Source organism: Canis lupus, chromosome 28 (assembly GCF_011100685.1).
Source record: "Canis lupus familiaris isolate Mischka breed German Shepherd chromosome 28, alternate assembly UU_Cfam_GSD_1.0, whole genome shotgun sequence".
NCBI classification, from domain to species: domain Eukaryota; kingdom Metazoa; phylum Chordata; class Mammalia; order Carnivora; family Canidae; genus Canis; species Canis lupus.
In genome coordinates, this window is record NC_049249.1 from 29,099,411 (window position 1) to 29,123,634 (window position 24,224).

Below are 24,224 nucleotides of genomic sequence, written 5' to 3' on the forward strand. Positions count from 1 at the left end.
TGGTAACATTTTAGGCCAAGAACTGCTTTCCAGAATGCAGTGCTACGTGAACTATCTCTTCACCTGCTTCCTTGATGATGCTTTTTTTTAGGAAGAGTATTGGCATTAAGAAATCATAGGAATCCATGCTTGGTTCTTCACCACAGGGGCTTGAGCCAACCATTTGTTTTGTTAGCCAGTCTAATGGGTATAATAAACAAAACGAGCTCTGCAGCTCCCCTGATGTTATATGAGCGTTGCGTATCCCCACCTTCCCACCAACACACACACACACACACACACACACACACACAGACACACAGTGATACTGCTGCTGAATGAATGCCTTGTAGGCATCTATTTTCTTAGCAGAAGCGATGAATTTATTCCGGTCCATTTACACTCTCTCACTTCCATTGACCCAACCCACAGCTGTGAGCTAGGTGACCAACCCACAGAGGCAGCTAGTCGACCCATTTAGAGTCAGGCCTTGAGTGCTGGTGCCAAGTCAACCAGCCACCAACCGCAGGGGCCACACAGCATCACCAGAAAGCACACAGGTCCTGCTGCCTCGCAGGGCTGCTGGCTCCCCCACCTGTTACCCACTGGAGCCAGTGTAAGGCTCTGCCCTTCACACTGCACCTCATTAGTCATAGACCAGCCGGGGCCATGAGAAAACAGCAGACCAGATCTGTCGCCTCTAACAATTCACCGAACAGATTCTCCATTTCCTTTGTTGTGCTATGAATATTCTGCAGCTTCTCCGGTTTTATTAAGAAGCCTTTCCTTCGGTTTCTCTTTGTTCTTCTCATCTAATCTCTTAATGGAAGTTGCTAATTAAATTCCTATAGCCATTTTTTTTACAGTGTTTTGAATAGCAAAGTCTGTCAACTGCAGAAAGTGTATATTCTTATCAACACGCCTGTTGCCTGGAGGAGTGAAGGCCTCGCTGACAGATGGCTGCCGAGGAAGGCCCAGCAGGGCTCACATCTGCAGCACCTGTCAGCAGGAGCACACACGAGAGCAGGGCTGCAGACGAGGGCCCGTTTGGGCTCAACAAACAGAATCCAGGTTGCTAGAGTGTTTCCGTGCACCTCACGTGGAACTTGGCAAATTTAAGCCAAGTGTTCTGGGCATGTACTTATTTTTAAGCATTCTTTGATGCTGCCCCATTAACGGTCACATATCCCCTTAAATTTCAGTGGGATTAACTCTCTAAAGGAAAAATGGAAAAGCAGCTGAGTGCAGGACATGTCTGCCAACCGTCTTTTATCAGACACAAGTCATCAGATGGAGCCCCATTAAAATTACTTGTGGCTGTCTGGTAGGAGGTTTCTAGGCCTTTATGAACAACATGGCACAGCCTTTTATGCTAAATTTACATGGAAGTTAAAGATGCAAAAGCTTTCCCTAAAAGTAACCCCACTTTCACTTGCATATAGGTAGTCTGCTGCACATTAACTTATCATTGTGAGTGGTTAATTGAAGGGTAATCCACCAACACAGAAATCAGAGCCAAATCAGTCCCTTTGAGGAGACGTTTGTCCTTGATCAAATGTTGATACTTGCCTAAAGCAAAAATCCATTTGTTCTCTCAACACGGACTTTGTCCATGCACAGCAGTTGTCAAGTACTGGGCGTGGGAAATAAGGTATTGTCATAACCTGGCTTAAAACAGCAGGCTAAGCACATGTGTCTATGCTTTCCCATCCCAAATGCCACAAATCAGAAGAGGGGTGTGTGTGTGTGTGTGTGTGTGTGTGTGTGTGTGTGTGTTTGTCTTCATAAACAGTGCTGAAAATAAGGAAAGTTAATGAGAGATCTTGAGGAATTTCTAAAAAATAGAAAGAAGGGATCAAATAAAAGGAGAAATAAACATAGGGCCTAGCAAAAACTACAACCCACAAAGGGAAAAACTGCTGCTGACATAGGAGCAATTCTGGAAGAGAGCACAGAGGCAAGGGTCGGGGGAGGAGGAGTCACCAGGATGCTTGGAACTTAACCTGGGGATTTTATCTGAGAGAAATACTTACATATATACATTGATGTGTGAATGAGGATGGGCCCTGCTGCCTGACTCATGGCAGTGAAAAAAACCTGATGGTCCATCTACAGGTGGATGGACTACTATGACATTGTGTAGATTGCTATGTATGGACAAGAAAAGATCTCCAAGACGTGTGTTCAAGGAAAAAGCAAGTTGTAGAAAAACATAGAGTAAAACTAAAGATTAGGTAGGTAGGTAGATGATGGGTGGATGGATGGATGGATGGATGGATGGGTGATGGATGGATACAGTGCATATACACATGCCAAGATAAAGGTCTGGAAAGAGACTTGACAAATGGTTATCAGAATGTACTCTTGGGACAGAGAGTGAGGGTACAATTAGGGTGAGGGGGGATATTCACTTTTGATCACGTTCATGTAGTACCTGAAAAACTCTTATGAGGCCATATTAATGTGTCATGTATATAATGATAGACACAAGCAAAACAAAACAATATGACAAAAGCACATGTCCTGCCCCTCCTTGAGAAGTTTATCTGGGAGATAAAGGCAGGTAAGAAAAGTATGATTGGCATTTAAATGGAACAGGTGCTTTAATAGAGAAATTTCAAGATGGCTTAGCAACCTCCCAAAAAAGGCACATAACCCAGTCTAAATCACAGAGGGCTTCCCCAAAGCAGTGGTACCTAAGTTGAATTCTGAAGGGAGGGTAGCCCTGGTCAGATGGACGAGATCCCTATGAGCTATGGGGGTCCATGTGAAGGTGCCTCACTTTCCTCCTGGGTCTGCTGGGCAATGAGGCAGCCCAGCCTCTCACTTGAAGAAGTGGGGTGTCAGAACTCCAGACCTGAGGGTGAAGAGCCATGGTGAGGAAGCAGCACCTCCAACTAGTTCATCCATTCCGGTTTCCCTCTTCCAGTGAGACCCTGGGAGTTAGGAGAATTGGTAAATTGTGTGGAAGTGACTATGAAAAACCTCTCTAAAGGTTGGGTCACCAGTCAGTACTCTTCCCTTACAGTCTGGGATCACCCCCATGACACCCTCATTCTTTCCCATCTGACCAGTACCCAGATGCCCCTGCAGGTGCCAAGAAGACACAGGTAACAACAACAGAGCAGACATTCCTTTCATCACCCTTTATCTCTGCCTTCCACAGAGATCAGCGAATATTAGCCCCTGCCCAGAAACCTTCACCTCCTGAGGTCTAAAACCTTTCTGAAAATTTCTAAGTGGGGGTACCTGTCTGGCTCAGTAGGTAGGGCATGTGACTCTTAATCTCTCACTGGGTGTAGAGCTTACTTAAAAAAAAAAAAATTACAAGTGGACCAGTTATTCCTTCAAGTAACATGGACTTGAAGCCAAGTGCATGGAATTGCCATGCTGGAGTGGGAAGGAAAACACTCAGGGAAGACAGGAGACGTGAGTTGCCTTCTCTGGAAGAGGTAGTTCATACATGCCCAGAAGCACTATGACTTTCCTATATGTTTCTCTTTCTGGAGTCAAATACTGGCATCCAAGAAGAAAAGATGTAGCACTCTGTGCTTGCCATGGCCCTATGGAATGCAGATGGCCTGTGCCTGTGACCTCTTGAGAGAAAATGTGGGACAGCCACGCTGGCAGTATATTAGTTTCCCAGGGATGCCATCACAAGTTATCACAAACAACAGCTTAAAATGACAGTGAGTTATTCCATCCCTGTTCTGGAGGCCACGAGTCCTAAGTCCAGGTGTCTACTTCATACTTAGCACTCTTTTGATGGTGTCCCAGCTTGTCCTAATTCTAGGGAAGAATTCTTCCCTCTGTCTTTCAGCTTCTGGTGGCTCTGTTTGTGTCTTCTCCTTTTCTGTCTCTTATAAAGACATTTGCCATTGGATTTGGGGCCTACTTAGGTAATCCAGAATGATCTCATCTCAAGATCCTTAGCTTAATTATATCTGCAAAGATTTTTTTTCTCAACAAAGTCACAGTCATAGGTTCCGGAGTTTGGATGTGGACATATCTTTTGGGGGGACACAGTTCAACCCACTACAGATGCTCAGTCAGCTTCCTTGGTTTTCCCAAGTTCTTCATTCTCCACTGTTTCCACCAGGTTTAGGGTCAATCTTAGACCTCATACTTGGCTTGCCATCGACCTAGAATGTTGTTTTGGGTAGAAAGAGAACAGTGGAGATAATAAAATGGTGTGTTTTTAGAGATGAGATTCAGGGACGCCTGGGTGGTTCAGAAGTTAAGCGTCTGCCTTCGACTCAGGGTGTGATCCTGGAGACCCGGGATTGAGTCCTGCGTCGGGCTCCCTGCATGGAGCCTGCTTCTCCCTCTGCCTATGTCTCTGCCTCTCTCTCTTTCTCTAAGTGTCTCTCCTGAATAAATAAGTAAAATCTTAAAAAAAAAAAAGAAAAAAGAAAAAAGAAATGAGATTCAGTATCCTCATTATTTTGATGGAAAACTTGGTCAGAAAAATTCAGTTGCTTGTCCAAGGTCACAGTTAGTGACAATGCTCGGACTAACCTCTGAGGGGCTCTTTCCACTACTCCATGCTCTGCACATGAGATTCTAGGCAATTGTGTTTGACCTTGCTTATAGATTGGGCATCAGGCTGGTACCGGGTGCTGTGAGGAGGAAATGTTAAAAGTAGGTATCATTCATCTTATAATTCCTTATCCAGTAGCAGAAATCCACTCCTGGTAGACAGACCATAGCCAGAATTCTTCTTTTCTTCCTCTCATCTTTCCTTCCTTCCAGGGTTACTCAAAGGACTTAGTACTTTCTGCTTAGGTCTTAGCTTGTCCCAAAAAATGAATCCGTCTCCTTATTTCAGTTTAGTTGCAGCATACTAAACTGTGCTTTGCTCCAAAGAGAGACAAAACTACCCCAAATGCCATGAAAACAAAACATTTTAGTACAGTTAGTTCACTTGAAGAAGTGTTACTGAGGCCTTTAGTTCAGTCTGGTAAGCCAAAGGAGTAGGATAGCACACTTCAAAGGCTGGGCAGGATTTTTCTTGGGACCTGAATTAGGAAAGAATGGAGGTGGGCGGGGAGAGGGGGGTGCTCCCTTTGGACTCACTTACAAGGTTTGGCTTGATAGGAGCACTGGGTGCCTGTGAATATCTGTTATGTAATACATACCCCAAGCAGTTGTAAAGTCATTCAGACAATTGTCAAACTTGAGAAGTTCCCAACTCATGAATATTGCAGATAGCCCATTTTCTTCACCTTCAGTTGAATCTGATACCTTTGAATAGGCTGTGAGGTGTTTAGGACTTTATCTGAGCCAGTGCCACTAAGCTGAAAGGAGGTTTGAATGGGTAAGGGAGTCATTCAAAAAATGCTTTTATTTGGTTTCAGAAACACTTTCTTTGTTTTGATGTGCTCAGAACATCATCTATTTGAAGTCTGGCTCCACGAGAGTTTTTATCTCCAAAGCAAGAAAACTATGGTAATTTTAAATAAATAAGCCACCACAACAAAATGCATTTTCTTAAAAAAAAAAAAAAAAGAAAGAAAAGAAAGAAAGAAAGAAAAGAAAACCATTTCCAAGAGATTTGTGCATTTCGAACACAGGTAATACCTACCTAAAAATCTAAACGAATGAATCTAAGCCATCGTCCATCTTTCTCTTTGTTCTTTAAGAAAATATTCACATCTATCCAACCAAATTAACATATATTATCACAAACGTGTCATTCTCAAATTTCCTGAGCTCGGCTTATCACTCGCCTTTTTTTTTTTTTTCTCATGACTGTCTTTCTGAAAACAAAACAACATTATTCACACCAATAAGTGTAACAGGCACAATGCAAGAAAGCACTGGAAGCAACTTCTTTGTACTTATCAGGGTTGACCTCTTACTCTTGGCTTTTCCTTTCTTCACCTCCCTAGGGTCACCTCTCTGAGAAGGAACTGTAGGACTCTATGTTCCATTAGTTAACCCCGCACTCCTTTATCCTCTGCGGGCCCCTTTGGGCTCCAGCATTTGGCGTCCAGGAAAAATCTAAACTCCTGCCTTTATTCTGCAGTTGAAAACAGTATATCTTGTTTAAAGAGAAATACTCAATTCTCTCTGCTATCTGAATTCATATATGGTTAAAATGGCTAGGGGGAAAAAAAGCCTCAGGAGATGGTCTCCTGATACTTAAATAGAAAAATAAAAATAAACTATTTACTTCAAGCTCCATTTGAAGCCAAGCCCCTTCGGAGAATCTGGCCAGACCAAAGAATCGTGTGTAAGATTGAAGATCATTGGATTTGCATTGCGTTCCCATATATGAGAGTGAATGTGTGTAATAAACACCCTGATGTATACCAGCAAGAAACACAAGGTGGGGGTGTCTGGAGAGATATGAGGAAGATATCTCAGCCCACTCTGAATTCTAATTCAGGCCAGGAAGACAGTCTCCTGGAAAGATTCCTGTCATGTCCAAATTTAGGACTTAGCAAAGAGATCTGCTTCAGACTATTCTAATGACAGTGCCATACTAAGAGTACAGACCTTCCTCAACTTACAGGGGGGTTACATCCCAATAAGCCCATGGTCAGTTAAAAATATCATAAGTCAAAAATGCATTTAATATGCCTAACCTCATAGTTTAGCCTAGCCTACCTTAAACGTGCTCAGAACACTTACATTAGCCTATAGTTGGGCAAAATCACCTAACACAAAGTCCATCTTATAATCAAGTGTTGAACACCTCACATAATTTATTAACTACTCTACTGAAAGTGAAATAGAGAATGGCTGTATGGGTGCAGGATGGTTCTAAAGGGCCGGTCGTTTACCCTGGAGATCGCATGACTGACTGGGAGCTGTGGTTGCTGCCACTAACCAGCTACACAAGAGAGTATTGTTCAGCATATTGCTGGATCCCAGAAAAAAATCAAAATTCGAAATCTGAAGTATGGTTTCTACTGAATGCGTATCATTTTTGTACCATTGTAAAGTTGAAAAATCGTTAACTCGAACCATCATAAGTTGGCAACTGTCTATTACTTTTAGACTCACTATTTAAGGCAATTCACTGCTAAATATATCTTCTGGTTTATTTTTTTTTTATTTATTTATTTTTATCCTTTTTTTTTTATTGGTGTTCAATTTACTAACATACAGAATAACACCCAGTGCCCGTCACCCATTCACTCCCACCCCCCCGCCCTCCTCCCCTTCTACCACCCCTAGTTCGTTTCCCAGAGTTAGCAGTCTTTACGTTCTGTCTCCCTTTCTGATATTTCCCACACATTTCTTCTCCCTTCCCTTATTTTCCCTTTCACTATTATTTATATTCCCCAAATGAATGAGAACATATAATGTTTGTCCTTCTCCGACTGACTTACTTCACTCAGCATAATACCCTCCAGTTCCATCCACGTTGAAGCAAATGGTGGGTATTTGTCATTTCTAATAGCTGAGTAATATTCCATTGTATACATAAACCACATCTTCTTTATCCATTCATCTTTCGTTGGACACCGAGGCTCCTTCCACAGTTTGGCTATCGTGGCCATTGCTGCTAGAAACATCGGGGTGCAGGTGTCCCGGCGTTTCATTGCATTTGTATCTTTGGGGTAAATCCCCAACAGTGCAATTGCTGGGTCGTAGGGCAGGTATATTTTTAACTGTTTGAGGAACCTCCACACAGTTTTCCAGAGTGGCTGCACCAGTTCACATTCCCACCAACAGTGTAAGAGGGTTCCCTTTTCTCCGCATCCTCTCCAACATTTGTTGTTTCCTGCCTTGTTAATTTTCCCCATTCTCACTGGTGTGAGGTGGTATCTCATTGTGGTTTTGATTTGTATTTCCCTGATGGCAAGTGATGCAGAGCATTTTCTCATGTGCATGTTGGCCATGTCTATGTCTTCCTCTGTGAGATTTCTGTTCATGTCTTTTGCCCATTTCATGATTGGATTGTTTGTTTCTTTGGTGTTGAGTTTAATAAGTTCTTTATAGATCTTGGAAACTAGCCCTTTATCTGATATGTCATTTGCAAATATCTTCTCCCATTCTGTAGGTTGTCTTTGAGTTTTGTTGACTGTATCCTTTGCTGTGCAAAAGCTTCTTATCTTGATGAAGTCCCAATAGTTCATTTTTGCTTTTGTTTCTTTTGCCTTCGTGGATGTATCTTGCAAGAAGTTACTATGGCCGAGTTCAAAAAGGGTGTTGCCTGTGTTCTTCTCTAGGATTTTGATGGAATCTTGTCTCACATTTAGATCTTTCATCCATTTTGAGTTTATCTTTGTGTATGGTGAAAGAGAGTGGTCTAGTTTCATTCTTCTGCATGTGGATGTCCAATTTTCCCAGCACCATTTATTGAAGAGACTGTCTTTCTTCCAATGCATAGTCTTTCCTCCTTTATCGAATATTAGTTGCCCAAAAAGTTCAGGGTCCACTTCTGGATTCTCTCTTCTGTTCCACTGATCTATGTGTCTGTTTTTGTGCCAGTACCACACTGTCTTGATGACCACAGCTTTGTAGTACAACCTGAAATCTGGCATTGTGATGCCCCCAGATATGGTTTTCTTTTTTAAAATTCCCCTGGCTATTCGGGGTCTTTTCTGATTCCACACAGATCTTAAAATAATTTGTTCTAACTCTCTGAAGAAAGTCCATGGTATTTTGATAGGGATTGCATTAAACGTGTATATTGCCCTGGGTAACATTGACATTTTCACAATATTAATTCTGCCAATCCATGAGCATGGAATATTTTTCCATCTCTTTGTGTCTTCCTCAATTTCTTTCAGAAGTGTTCTATAGTTTTGAGGGTATAGATCCTTTACATCTTTGGTGAGGTTTATTCCTAGGTATCTTATGCTTTTGGGTGCAATTGTAAATGGGATTGACTCCTTAATTTCTCTTTCTTCAGTCTCTATCAGGTCTATTAAGAATGATATAGGAACAGGTTACAGCTCTCTGCCTTACTATGACGTATTTCTTTGTGTCACTCAAGTGGCAAATACCATTTACATAGGTTGCCAAATAGTAAGGGATTACGACAGTGACATGGAATGGCTTGACCCTTGCCATTTTTGCAATATAAAAACTTAGGTCTAAGACAACTTACTCGTCTTTGCCTGCTGCTTATATTTCTTACAATTTTTTCAGTAAGTTCATTTTTTAAGTCAATATATTACCAAGACTTAGAGGCTGTCCAGGTCAAAAATACATTTTAACCATGACTATCATAGACACACCAGAGACAAAAATCCATTTTAACAATGGCTGTCAGAAACCTGAGCTTTGTCAAGTATGACTGAAATAGACAGGACCTTTGATGTGCACTGGATTTGTATTTTCGTTTTGGTTTCAACAAACTCCCTCTTTCTCCAGCATCTTAAAAATATGCGCAGATTACTTACCATGAGCCTTACATATTCATTTTTATTTCTAAGAGAAATTCAAGATTCCATCATCCATTTTGGCTAGGATATTCTGGTCCATTCCTATCTTTGCCAGAGGTTGGCTTATAAATCATCTATGATGAAGAGAAGGTGTGTGCAAACTCCCTCAAGAGCAAGCAGGTAAATTATCTCTTAATTCTGCTCAGTCACCACGGATCAACATCTATTACTCTTGCTCAAAATTACAAAGTTGGTTCATGCCTGGATGCTTGTTAAACCCGTGGTGACTCAAGAACCCTAAACCCCACCAGGCATTGACAGGCAAAATGTCTGTAAAATTCTCTGGGAACATTAAATCTTCATGGCTTGGAGATTAAGACTCACCTCTTAGTGGAGGCATTTTCTAGTACAGAGTGTTAAAATCGACTTGCCTTTGTTAAAGCATCAATGTTCCTACATTTTCCATGTAAGCTATCAAGGAGACAAACAGACATGGGGATATATTTTTGGTGCTAGAACACTGTACAGACTGTACCCATATCGGGCAAACAGAACTTTTTTTGAAAAAGACTTTCCGTGTAAGCCTTCTGAATTAAGGCTTTGGGGAAAACAAGAGAAGGAAGAAAAAAAAAAAGCTACCTACTCCGATTAAGCTCACAAAGAGACTACAGTATTTCACATTATCTTAAGAAAAACAAAAGCCCAAAAGCACAGCCCACAGCCTTTCCAGTCAAGTAGACAGACATTAAAGTACATTAGCACTATCATTTGTATGTCTATAAATATCAATAAAGTATGTGATTTGGCTTCACTTTCACACAAAGAAGGAGGACTATCCTTTTCAGGAAATTTCACAGAGACACTCACCAACAAAAGTTCGGTAATTTAATCTTTGGAAAGCTCAATAATGCTAAGTTCAAAATTGCAGGTTTTAAACTAATGTACCTGATAAGTGACCCATTACTGGGTAACCCAACCTTCCCAGTCCCGGTTATCTGTAACAGAGAAGAGTCTCCCTAAAACAGAACTAATGTGTTCGCATCTACATTAATCTCTGAAGTCAAAAAGAGGCATTCTTCATAGGCTTTATCTGTTTCCAAATGTCTGCCTCCACCAGAAGTGATTTCACACTCTCGAGGCAGCTATGCAAATGATTCCAATATCTTTGTCCGATAGGTGCTATTTCTTACGGATCCATGGGATCCTATCCCACCGACTACACTTTCCCAGCTGACTCACTTTGGCATGTAATAGGTATTACAGACCCTGAGCCAAATGGGGGCTGTGCCTCTGTTGCTCCTAGACTGTGAACGACCTGAAGGCTTGACCTGGTGTGTGTATGGGGTGGGTGTGCGTCTGTGGATGGGGCTGGAGGACTCTGGCTGTCTGTCTGTCTGTCAGGGGTGGGGGCAGTCCGTTAGAGATTTCCCTCTTCTGTGTCACACAACTTCCAACTTTCTCTCAAGCACAAGTTTCTTCTTGCAAGTGTCATGATGCTAATAGAGAGGATTTGTGGAACCTCCCTTCTGTCAAATTTATTCGCGCAGGGCCACTTATCACTGCTAGTGGTTGGAAACCTCTATCTTTTTTCTCCTTCTGAGTTGCAGACCTTATTTCCAGAGCTGAAATAAACATGTTCCACAAACCGTTCATTATTCAGTAACACGTTAGGAGATAACGTTGAAAAGGTAAAACGTATTTAAGATGATGCACTTTTCCCACCTCCCTCCTATGGCAACATGAAGAGCAACTCTGGTAAATACATTCTTACTCTGCACAGCTTTGTATGTTCCAATTCGGGCTTAAATAATCTTCCTTTTGGAATTGTATTTTTTAAAGCCTGCAATAAGATGATCTCCGTGGGATCCAGCAGGTAGGATGGCGAGTGGTGAGGAACTTGGACCAGGGCTACTACTTCTTTCCATGGCCATCTTGACTGGTTCTTGCCTAGAAATACACATTTCCATGAAGGAGTCTATTGACACACATGAATTTGCATGTTGGATCTTTACAAGTCCAACAGAATTAAGTTAATAAGTACAAGCTTTGACAAATACATTCAAGGCAAGTCTTCAATGTCCCTGCAGAGGGAATGACAATAGCCTCCCTCGTAGAACGTTGGTTTTCTTTCACCAACCTCTCAACCTGGGATAGTTCCCAAGAGACATCATAGGAGGAAAGAAAGGAATAAAAAAGGGCTCTCTCTCAAAAACAGGGGCTATGATTTTTTTATGAGACACTTTTAGTCCTATACCCTCTTGAAAACAGAATAAGAATTCTCCAAGATTCAGCAAGTTTTTCCTTTCTATAATGGCCATCCAAAGGAGGTACTTTGTTATTAAAAGTTTGGCTAGATCCAGAGTAAAACACAAAAAAAGTAAATAGCAATCTCCCGCTTACCTAGAATGGTTTAAGAATATTAAACTATTCCAAATTAGGAGTCATCCTATGTGTCAAAAATGGATTACTAAATTTTAAAATCTAATATAAACCCCAATCAATTGTTGTGAGGGTTATAAATGGAAAGCCCTTACTTAATGCACGTAGCACAGTTGGAATATAGTATTATCTACTTGTTTCAAAAGATTCAATTCAGTAAAATTCTACCAACTATGGGACATTGAAGATAACTCAGAGCCCTATAGCTCTCTCAGAGAAAGCCATGGAGCTTGCCATAAAGATTCAACTCCTCAGTATAAAATATTATAACATTCTGTAAAGTATTGATTAATTAAAATATGAAGGCTGACTTAATTTTCTGATTAGCAGAAGTTTTTTGAAACTCTTTCTTGCTTCTAACCTGGCTGAAATTCCCTTTAACTCCCTTGCCTTAAGAAGTAATACGTTATCTCCAAATAGTCTTTTACAGTTGAGTTAGGTCCATACACTGCTTCAGAATCATCACTGACATCAACTTGTCATTGTAGGCAAAGAAGGTGGTGGGAAGTATATTGAGTGAGTTGTGATTCTAGAATATGACTTGGATCTTAAATAGGTATACATAATTCCTATTATAAATTAGACTTCTTATGGTGCTCTTTTCACCATACACACAAAAAAGAATCTAGAGCACAGGAAAAAGTTCTAGTAAGTAAGCTATAGGGCTTCATAAACTGATAATGTAGTGATATTTCGCAAAGCACTGGAGGAGTTCGAGAAGTACAGTTCAACTGACATCTGTGAGTTGCTCAAGCAATGAATGGTTGTGCTGATCATGTAGGAAGTGGTGATTTGGTAACTCTTCCTCCAGATTCATGGACTTAATGTGCTTCAAAGACTGACACTCTTTGATGTACCTCTTTATGCTGAAGCTCAGATTCTACTGATCTCTTCATAGTTGGGATTGTTTGGTATGATCCAAATGTCAAGGAAACAAGCCCCAACTGTCTGTCTGCAACATGGAGGCTGACCAAGAATAAGGCTTGCCTTTAAAAAGTCTTTCTCTACAGAGGTTCTGTTAACATTTGGGGCCAGATAATTCTTTGTTGGCAGGGACTATCCTGTGTACTAATGGGTGTTTAGCACCTCCCTGGTTTCTACCCACAAGATGCCAGTAACAACTTCCTTCCTAAGTTAAACAAATCAAAAATGTCTCCAGAAATTGCCAAATGCTCTCAAAGGGGCAGACTTGGCCTCTCCTCCCACCAGTTGAGAACCCCAGCCTTAAGAGGCAATCCTAAATTTGAATAACAATGGAACATCTCTTCCTGCTCTTCCTTCTGCTATTAATTGGTGTGGAAATGACTGGAGACTCTTCTGGGAGTCTGGCTCTTCCTCTCTTCCTATGAATTCTTGTGATTAGGCAAGCAATGCAGAGAGATTTCTTCATCCCAAGTCTTATGGAGTAGGCTTATGTCTGTATGTTAGATACAAACATATTTATTCATAGTAGAACTTTTGAAGCTAGTCACTTAGATAATGGATGGATAGATAGATAATCTTTAGTATTCTTTTTGACAGCAACTTTCTAGAGGGCTCACATTTCTACCATGCACAGTCTAGGCAAACTTCACTTCCCTGCATGTTCAGAGAATGACTATACCAGTTCCTAAAAGTCCTTCATTAACTGGAAGTCAACAAGAGAGTCTTACTAAGCACTCAGATATGAAACATCTTCATAAAACACTTTTTATATGGAGAATAATGAAAAAATTATTTATGGGTTGTGCAATTGAAGTGACTCAAGGTATTAATTCTGATTATGAATTTTCATTGTCATTAGGTGGCACAAGAAATAGAGCTGGCAATGATTGCTCTTTATTTTTTTAACACGTGTGAGTATATATGGTAAAGCAAAATTCTTGTTATGGGCATTTTTTATGATTGTTTCATCTTTTTTTACCAAGTATAATTCAAAAAATATGAAGAATTATACACCACCTGATGGTATTGTATCGTTTGTCAGAGAAGTGTGAGAGGGACCGCTACCCTCAGAGGGCTTACTCACAATTGGTTTGAGCAGATGACAGACATTGACACCCACAAAAGAACAAGAAAACTACTGTGAAATAGACGAGCATGAACTCAGTGTGTGATAGAGGGTAAGGGATTTGGAGGCCAGAGTCCTCAGGAAGGGTTTTACAAGGGGCATTGCACCTGCACCCACATGGGTGACTACACAGGGGCTGCTTCTTACCGTGGAGAAGCCGGGACTTACAGGTGGGAGTGGCAAAGGTAGCTGGACACAGAGTTCAGCACATTTATGACCATGACTGAAGGGGTATTTGTAAACAGCCAACTACTACAGAGTAGTAAAGGTATTAAAATATTCTATGTTCTCGTTAACTATCATTTTCCTTACAGTAGTAAAATCAGAAAGGAGTCTATGAACCGAAATAATGACATAAATCAGAAATAACCAGTAGTAACCAGCAAATACCATTGCTGTAATGTAAATCAGACATGCTGAAGGAACCATGAGCATTTCCACCCCTTTGATAGGTTACAGATCTTGTCTCTTCAGTTTGGTGGTAAGATCTAGATTCACTCACTAGTCACCAAACATCAAATGAGTTCCTACCACCACTAGGTGTATTTCTGCTATTCCAAGAGCGGGGATGCAGAGGCAACCCCAACAAATAAGGCCTCTATTCTCATGGACCTGCTTTTCTCATGTAGGTAGACTGATAATCAAGCAGCAAGCAATCAGAAGGTGATTCTAGAGAGTAATGTGGCCAGTGGAGAAAATTAGGTGGAATGATGTGCTGGAACAGAAGCCCACAGACTGGTCTATGACCAAATCCAGCCCCCTGCCTGTTTTTTTCAGCACCATAAATGAAGAGTGTTTTTTGTCCTGAACTCCAACCAAGTGAAGTGCTATGCTCCCCAAAAAGAATTATATTCTTCTCATTAGTAGGCCTACATTACAAAATATTATACTCCATTGTTTTATTCTATTTTGAATTTCATCAATAAAAAACTATGCAAATTTGTTCTCCTTCCTGTCATTCCCGTACCTATATAACATCATCAGTTTGGCCTCTTGGCCTCCTTCACGTCTCTTTACATAAAAGGTTCAACCTTAAATAAAAAACAAATTCTAAAAAAAAAAAAAAAAAAAATTTCTACCATTTGCTACAACATAGCTGAACTTTGAAAACGTTATGCTAAATGAAATAAGGCAGACACTGGACAAAAGCTACACGATTTCATATACATGAGGCATCTAAAACAGTCAGACCCACAGAAGCAGAGCATAGAAGGTGGTTGCCTTGGCTGGGAGAGGGGGAAATAGGTAGTTGTTGCTCAATGGGTATAAAGTTTTATCCATGCAAAATGAATAAGTTCTAGAGATCTGCTGTACAATGCAGTGTGTGTACAATGCAGTGTGTGTATATATATATACACACACTTAACAACGTGATATTGTTCACTTTAAAATAGGATGGGTCTCACGTTAGGCGTCCTCACAAAATACACACACACAAAAGAACACAAGGGAATTCCAGAGGTGAAACACGTTCAGTACCTTGATGATGGTGGTGGTCTCACAGAGATATGCATGTGTTTCAACTCATCAAAATGTATACATGACACGTTTGAAGTTTTTTGTCTATTAATTATATCACCATGAAGCTGAAAAAGTAGTTTGCTCACCCATGAGTCACAGACCAACAGCAGTGGTAGGGAGGAAGGACAAGGCGGGGGAAGGCTCAAGCAGTGAGGGGAGGCCTCTGCCTGGTGTTGACATTGAGGCTGAGACCTGAATGGCTACTCCTGCCACCCATCAGTCCTGTGATCTCAAGATCTCCCCTTTCTTACTTACAAGACATACTGTCTTCCTTCCCTAATGCCCAACAGCGCTGTTTCTCCGTTGACCAACATGGTGCACACCCCTCCACTGTTGGCCTTCCATCGCCCACCTCCACACTCTTCAGGAGTATGGGAAAGAAGCAGTCCCAACAGAAGAGACGTTTTCAGTTCTCTTCTTTTGCACACATTATACCATTTGGCAAAACTCACAAAGAAACCCCATAAATCTGAGTTCTACAGTTAACCTGCAGTACCTTGACAAGACATTCAGGAAGCAGGTGGAAGTTTCTCAGAGAACAAGACAAATGCCTTACCATCTTCAAAACACTACTGAAAAACAGCCCACACTTGCTCTGAATTATTGTGGTCTTTCAAAGTCTATACAAAGTAATGTGCAAGGAGACAAAGCTATTTTACCAGGCAGACAGATATTCCAAATTACTGGTTCTTAACAAGCATGGTAATACATCAGTCAAAAGCAATAAATTTAAACTTAATGAAATCTCAATTTGCCTACAGTGCATTTCACTTTGACATTTTCTATATTGCCACGGTGCTTTGATAAAGTTTTTTAAAATGCAAAGAAAGTGTCTGTAAGGCTAAAGACCAGACTTGGTGCCATTGTGGCCAAGGCAACATTACAGTACTTAGGTTCCATCACTCCATGCCCCCTGGCAGGCAAAGCCCCAGCGCTAACACAGGTTCAGTTTTCATTATCATCATATGATTATGCATTTTACTGCATTTAACTGATAATACAACTACCAGCTCACCTTAAAAGAATTAGCTTGGAGGTTTCATTGCTTCCCAAATGGAATTCATTTGACAAACAAATGACAATTAGCCTGGTCTCCCTGTTCTGCGTCAGGATGCTTTTTGATTGAACCTAGACCAATTTACAATTTTTAAATGAGTTTAGACATTTACATTTAAAATGTCTAGAGGAAATTAGCCCTGGGACATCCAACAGCCAAAATGCTTTTTGAAGTTGATTATTATTTGATCTAGTACCCTCTACCTGTACATTTTGTTCCAACTTCAAAGTTTGGGAATGTAAATGCCACCTCACCTCAAAGCACAGGGAGAAACTTAAAAGCGGTTTTGCTCATTATGTTATGCAAAGGAGCCCATATTTTAATATTCGTTTAATATGGTTAGTTAGCTTTAATGACACCAGTGTGACAGTGTCATAGTTTTGGAATCTGAAAGCACTGATTGAAGTTTCTGGCTGCTGCTTCTATTTTTCCACACAGAAAGGAAGCGTGCCCTTTGAAGGACAGACCGGCTCCTGGGTGAGTCTGTTCAGGTAAAGACTAAACATGATAACTTCTAGATGAAGAGTTCACCTGTCTCGATGAAGAAAGACAAAAAAAAAAAAAAAAAATCATGATATCAGGGACCCCAGAGACACTCAACTATCATGTTTCAATTCTGTGTGTTTTGTGAGGGCATGCCCTTACAACTACGGCTGCTGAAGAAACTGCTGGAAATTCCATTATAAATATGCCGTGCTGATAACCCGGCCATGGAAACCAGCAGTGCTCTGAAACAAAGCCCACTGATTTCTGGTTGAGAGCAGATTCTATTTATTATTTATTATCGTTAATATGCTCACATTGTTTTCAAAATGACACAACAGCCCTTGGCCCACTCCACGTTGTTGAATGGCAAAAATAAAATAGAGTGAGGGGAAAGGCCACAAATGTGTATTATGGTATCATCACCCTGCTCGGGCTATTTGCTCCAAAGGCCTGAAAGTCGGTATTAGCCACAACACATTCAAAGAGACACTCTAGAAAAAAGGGCAAGTGACCCAGCATGGAGGAGCCAGCCAGTCCATATCCGTGTGGACTCATGGTGGCACTGAGGAATCCGTATCTGTGTGGACTCATCCTGGCTTCCCCTCGTCAGCCTTGGAAGTTCAACAGCTTCAATCTCTAGCTTTGTCTCAGGCTACATGACGCACACCACATGTTTTCAAAATAACTTTGAGTTCAAAAGAATCCCCAAATGATAACACTCTTACTCCCTGCACAGAATTCATGGTTTTGAAGCCCGTTTTCTGTGGAAACATTAGGTCTGAATTCAGTGACCCAGCCTCTCAGGAGACTTCCCAACAGTGTCGTGAGGCAAGAATGTCAGGGAAGAGCGAACCAGCCCAGGTGGCCAACGTACAAAATGGCACCAGAGGGCACCAAACCTGCTCTCCTGACTCAATCCCCTGACCTGACCATCACCTGGGGTGAAAAAGGGGTATCAACAGATAAAAAAACATAAGTCATTTATTTTTCACGTAGGGTGGCTTCAGGGGGGCAGCAGAACAGAGGAAACTTCCTCCAGGTGGCTGCACTGCTAAACTCTGGGATTTCCTGTCAGCTCCCCTCCCCTGCCCACCCTCCTTTTCCCTCATGAAAACAAGAGTCAGAGTGTGTCCTTGGAGTAAACTCTGTTTTCATTCCAAATGTAACACCCCAGCAGCACATTTTCTCCCATGCACAAGGTCAGGACCAGGCTAGAGACAGGCCAAGCCCTTCTCTCAAAGGTTTCTCATTTTCCATTTCTTCCTGTACACATAGGAAGGTTTATTCCCGCACCAAGGGCCTGGCAGCAGGCCCCCACCCTGCACAGGCCCCAGAGCTGCCTCCAGGCCAGGCCACACCACTGCAGACCTGGGGACTTTTGTTACCTCGTGTGCCCTCTGCTGGCCAGGCTGCCGCCAGCGCGCACAGGAGCCTGGAAACCCGAGGAAGGCTGCGCTTTTAGGGTGGGGGGGTTCTCAGCAAGCCACAGTGAAGCCTTGTGGTGTGTTAAGAAACAAAACAGGCTCTTCTGCAGCTTCTGAGATATGCCCTTTTCTCTAGCAGGTTGTCCTGGCGCACCAGCTTATTTGGCCTCCCGTTTTTAAGCACAGCTACCTGGGTTTTATTTTTTATTTATTTATATATATTTTTTTTTAATTTTCAATTACTTATCTATTTATTTTTTAAAAATTTTTTGCTTCCTGTTTTAAAAAAAAAAAAAAACATGGAGATCATTTGTCAGAGTGAAAACCTTGAAGGACCCTAACAGCCCCCTCTGATGTTCAAGTGCCATGGGAGCCCTCGCCCCGGCGCCAATGAACTGGCGACGAGGGGAAAAGTGATACCAAGATGGGGCCATTCTCATAATATGCTCACAGCATCAAACAGCAGAGTGCCACGGGGGTTAAGACCATGGGAGAGACTGCAAAGCCTCCTCTGACACTTAATAACTGTGTGACATCGGCAACTTAAATAACCTCTTCAAGTGTCCATTTCCTCCCCTGTAACATGAAGTTATAATAATATTTGCCTCCTATGGTTGTTGTAAGGATGTAATGCATATAAATAACTTAGACCAGTCCCTGGCACATAGAAAGCACTGCAAAAATGTTGGATGGTATCATATGCATGGCACAACATAGGAGTTCTAAGTTAAGTGCCCATACTAGAATAGACAGGAGTAGAGGTTTTCCAGATCTTTGTCTTAACGATTTTTTTTTTTTTTTACAATTACTCAGAGGGGTTGAGTGTTACAGCTTCTAAATTGAAAGAAAAGAAATAGAACTTGCAGTGAAAGCTTACTTAGAAAGTGTCTTCTCTGCTTTCTCTGCCAACAAAATATTGAAGTATGCAGTCGATGATGCTCATTATGTTATAATTCTTGCGGGGGGCGGGGAGGATAGCCTGTCAGGAATTACTGATCTCTTTTTTACAGGACTTCATAAAAAAAGGTTAAAAGGCGAAATGACTTTTATGTATTAAGCATATGTTAAGGAATAGATTATATCCATCTACTCACTTATTTTACAAATACTTATTGGGTGTCGCCCATGACCCTACAGGGCCTGGGCTAAGTAGAGGGGATATAGATGTAAATAAGACAGACATGGACCCTCCAGTATAGAGTTTACAGACTAATGAAAAATATAGACAGTAAACAAGTAACTAGATGTGAAGAACGGTCTAAAAGGAGAAGGAATAGGAGCCACACAAAGGACCAGAGCACACAAAACCTCATCTGGAGGTCCCACTTTCTAATTTTATAAGAGATTCCTTTGCATGGAGAGATCTCTTTGAAACACCATCATGTTTCTCAAAAGCAATAGAAGAGACATTAAGTCCTTGTTGTCAGCTTGGGGGAGATTTTATATTTAGGAAAACTAACAATTTGCCCACAAAAAAAAAAAAAAAAAAAAAAAAAGAACATGGGATTTGCAACACCAATTCAGGAACACACTGGAGCAAAACATTGTACCCTCATGCTCAAGGTCTCATCTATATGAAGTAGAATTGCATTTTCAGTGCTTGATAAAACCACATGCCACTGCAGTGTGGGATATTCTTGAAGTGTTCTCAGAATTAAAGTGGGCTGGTAGGCTCACGCAGGTGCTAACTCGAACCCTCCCAAGGATTGCTGAAGAGTAACTAGGGGTATTGCAGATTTGCCAGACAGATATTTTTTTCTCTGCTAAGAAGTGGAACATCTGTAGGTGTAAGATACAGATGTGCACAATGTATACTATATGAGTGAATCCCCTCTCTTATCAAATTTTCCAAATAACTGAAGTGATATAAGAAGGAAATAATTGCCTATGGTTCATCGGGCCAAGAGAAATCATAGCTGTATGAAACCTCAAGTTACATTATATTAGAATATAATATATATATATATATATATATATGTATTGGATTGTGTTTTTTTCTTTATTTAATGAGTTTCCATGAAAGGCAACATCTTGCAGTTAAGGTTCCTGTGTCACAGAAGAAGCCCACGGTGGCCTATTTTTCATCAATCTGTGTGAAACCCCTATATTTAGTAGCCCACCTTCTGATCTAACTGATTTTTCACACTTCCTTCTTCTTCTTCCTTAATCACTAATCATATTCAGGTCAAAGCGACAAATACACAGTCAAGTAGGGATGAGATATGTACAAGAATATTATTGCTCAAGCATCTAAATCATTGGATTAAATGATGTAGAAATAATACCCTGCTTGGATATAGAAAGACAGAGACTCTCAAACAGGTCGATGAAAAACTGCTTGGCCTGATCATTGGCGTGCAGAGACAAGAAGGAAAAAGTTGAGTCAAACTCAAAGACATTGTATTTCAGAGACCTTTCTTCCCTGCCAAATTTTACAGAACCAGAAAGCCCTTTTTAATTAGGCAAAACTGTTACCCTGCTAATACTGACCAAGAACCTAGGATATACAGGTCATTTGATAGCTTTAATCTAATGTAATTTAATGAGGAGAAAAATATAAGTTCTTATCAGGTTAGCACATCACCCATTTTGGTAAGTATTTTTGTTTAATTTCCCCCAGAAAATGCTTTCATTAGAACCAGAAGGAAATACTTTTTTATGTAAAAGTTGTTATGTATACATAGTGTACACACACACACACACACACATCCCTAGACACACATGCATGCCCACTCACACACATCCCGTAGAAAGCCAACTGCCCATGTACCAAATGGACTCATAGAAAATGGCTCAAGGCTATTGCCTTTGATGTAAACATAAAAAAATAAATGAACTTCCCTTAAACAACAAAAAAGCTGGGACATCTGAGTGGCTCAGCGGTTAAGCATCTGACTTCAGCTCAGGTCATGATCCTGGAGTCCCAGGATCGAGTCCCGCATCAGGCTCCCTGCTTCTCCCTCTGCCTATGTCTCTGCCTCTCTCTCTCTCTCTCTCTGTCTCTCATGAATAAATAAAATAAAATCTTAAAAACAACAACAACAAAGCTCCCTTTCCTCATCTTTAAAAGCCACATTCTGAACAATTTTACCTAAAATCTCACAATTAGGAACGCTCATTACTAGCGCAACTTGACATTTACAGTAAAATATTAAACCTCTTTTGAGGTGTATTAATTTTTTGATTGTATTGAATACTCTTTAATGATTCCCCGAATTAGACAGTTTGTTGATTGGTGCCCTTCCCTGGAAACAAGTAGATTTCTTCATCCACATGCATAAGTTACACCTGGTGATGTTATAGTAGAGATTAGCAGAGCTACAGTTTGGTAAAACGAATTCTTAAGCGTAGATAAAAAGCCATTCCATTCTCTTGGGAAAGATTCACAATGAAAGTAGTCATTCATGGGCCTGGAGCAGACATCGGCCACCTCCTTCTCAGGGTGGCTGCATACCCCCACTCTCAAGATGGAGTGTAAGTGAGACCTGGGATCTCTCATTTGACAAATGCTTTTTTCATGTGAAAATACATGAACTCTTCCCCCTAGACTAAGTTGTTTCAGATCATTGTCTCCTCTGTAGTACAGGAAGAGAAGCTAATCTGTAAACAATGAGACTTCATTCTGGATGCCAAAATCTGCAATTATGTTGTACAGAGGGGCTTCATGAATAATTCCTGGGGTATGATCTGACATTAATCTGGAGAGTTAATACCGAGGTGGGTCAGTGCTAGCAGAAAGCTGACTGATTTCTTTATAACGGTGCTTGCAAAGTGAGGCTCCAGCCTTTTCTCTAAGTTATAGTCTCTACCCAAACTGAGCACTAAGCTATCATCTTTATGTCTTATGTTTCTTCCTGAGTTGGATGTCTAGGTATTGGCAACAGGGTACCATCTTGGAAAGAAGACACTTTGGTTAGGCAAGACAGTTCCAAGATTTTAGGTATTGCTCACATACTGGTTCGTTTTAAATGCCCTTATTGTAAGAAAATCACCTAATGTACCATAACTATATAATTATATTTGTCACTGCTTCTGTCCAGGGCAGAAATAAGGCACCAGTTTGCTCTCAGAACTGGTCACTAATGGAAGTGGTGCAGGGAAAATAATCTCAGAAATTCTCCTTTGGGAGTTCTTGGTGGAGCAATTTTGATACCTCTTCTTGAAATAACCTGGAACTGTGACAGTTAAATGGTCTTCTCTTAGTTAAAATGTTCCACTGATTCAAATACTCTTTAGAGGGTGCCTATCTTATATCTATGTTCCGATTGTGACAGATATTGTGAGAATTTTTTTTATGATTTTACTTATTTATTTGAGAGAGAGAGAGAAAGAGAGAAAGCATAAGCAGGGGGAGGGACAGAGGGAAAAGTAGGCTCTTCGATGTGCAGGGAGCTGGATGTGGGGCTGGATTCCAGGGTCCTGGGATCATGACCTCAGCCTAAGGCAGATGCTTAACCATCTGAGCCACCCAGGTGCCCCTGTGAGAAATTCTTATGAACAAACAAACAACCACCCATCAACCAATTGACAACAGAAGCATGTTTTCTGTTCTGAGGCTCTTCCTGCCACGTTAGAGAAATATGAGTAGGGACACCTGGGTGGGTCAGTGGCTGGGCATCTGCCTTCGGCCCAGGGCATGATCCTGGAGTCCTGGGATTGACTTCCACATCAGGCTCCCTGCAGGGAGCCTGCTTCTCCCTCTACCTGTGTCTCTGCCTCTCCCTCTCTTTGTCTCTCACAAATAAATAAATAAAATCTTAAAAAAAGAGAGAGAAATATGAGTAGAAACAGATGATATCAGAGAGAGGAGAAATGATCAGGATAGACTGCTGGAGGAGGTATCCCACAGAGGATTGAGTTTAAGTTGAGCCTGGAAGGATGGTAAGGTTTGGGATTGGTGCAGAGGTCCAGGGAAATGTTTTTAACATGAGCCATAACCAAACAAAAGTGTGGACATGGCACTACTTTTAAGTTTTAAATATTTGAAATATTTAACAGCAGATGTGATGTTGAAACTATTTAACACCAGGTATGGCACAAGTACTGACCAATCAGAGCTGACTTCACCTGCCATAACAACCCCCACCACCATAATAGTAGAACAACAGAATATCTGCCTGGCTTGGAACTTAGACATTTTCTTGTTCTTCCATTTGTTCACTTGTCTGTCAACTGTCTCCATCCTCTAGAATGTAAATGTACCTGCAGGCCCCTGAAGTAGTGCCTGAGCAGGACTTTTCTGAGTATTTGTTTTGCGGCTACATGTTTAGGTAACCGTACATTAAAAATCTTGGATGAAAAAAAAAAAATCTTGGATGAGAGCAGAAAGCTTATTTTATGGTGTTGAAGATGAAATGAGGTTGACAAGATGGACAGAATGATGGTGACCTTTAATTGTGAAGATTGAAGTTTGAGCAATTTTGTGAGAATAGTGGAGAAACTACTGGAAATACACAGGCAGGGGTACAGCAATGCCACCAGCCCCTACATCATCATTTCCAAAGTCAGTTACTTTCCACCCCAGTGAGCCCTAGGACTTCATGTGCCACACGCATTACATCATTGAACTCTTATAACAACTCTGTGAAGTAGATCCTGTTATTATCTCCTCTTTACAAATGGCAAACTGAAGCTTCAAAATCTCTAGTAAACTGTTCATATGTAATTACTAACCACTGTACTCATGCCTCCACACCACACATCCATACTGATTAAAATGGGTTTCTTAACAAAATTAAATAACACTTTAATAAGGAAAAATGATCCATAATTTCAGCATAATACTACTCTTAAAATTTCTTTCTTTTGAGGGGGGTGCTGCTGTCCTCATTTTATTGTAGCTGCAACTGCAACTGTTATACAGTTTTATGGTATGCTTTTTAAATTTAGCATTATCAAGTAAAGCTTTTCTCTGCTGTTGCATA

At 41.0% G+C, this 24,224-nt stretch overlaps 1 long non-coding RNA gene across 3 annotated transcripts in view; it reads right to left on the reverse strand.

Moving 5' to 3' along the window:
* The window catches only part of LOC119866600, a 69,384-nt gene that overhangs the window by 33,639 nt on the left and 11,521 nt on the right, over positions 1 to 24,224 (reverse strand). The window contains exons 4-5 of one of the 3 annotated variants that reach the window (XR_005380690.1): positions 11,095 to 11,270; positions 2,567 to 2,915 (exon numbers count right to left, since the gene is read on the reverse strand). The exons of 1 other annotated variant lie outside the window; for it this stretch is intronic. This is a non-coding gene — a long non-coding RNA (uncharacterized LOC119866600). Of the gene's footprint in view, positions 1 to 2,566; positions 2,916 to 11,094; positions 11,271 to 24,224 lie in introns of those variants that run through there. One more of the 3 variants, XR_005380689.1, reaches the window with a different exon arrangement.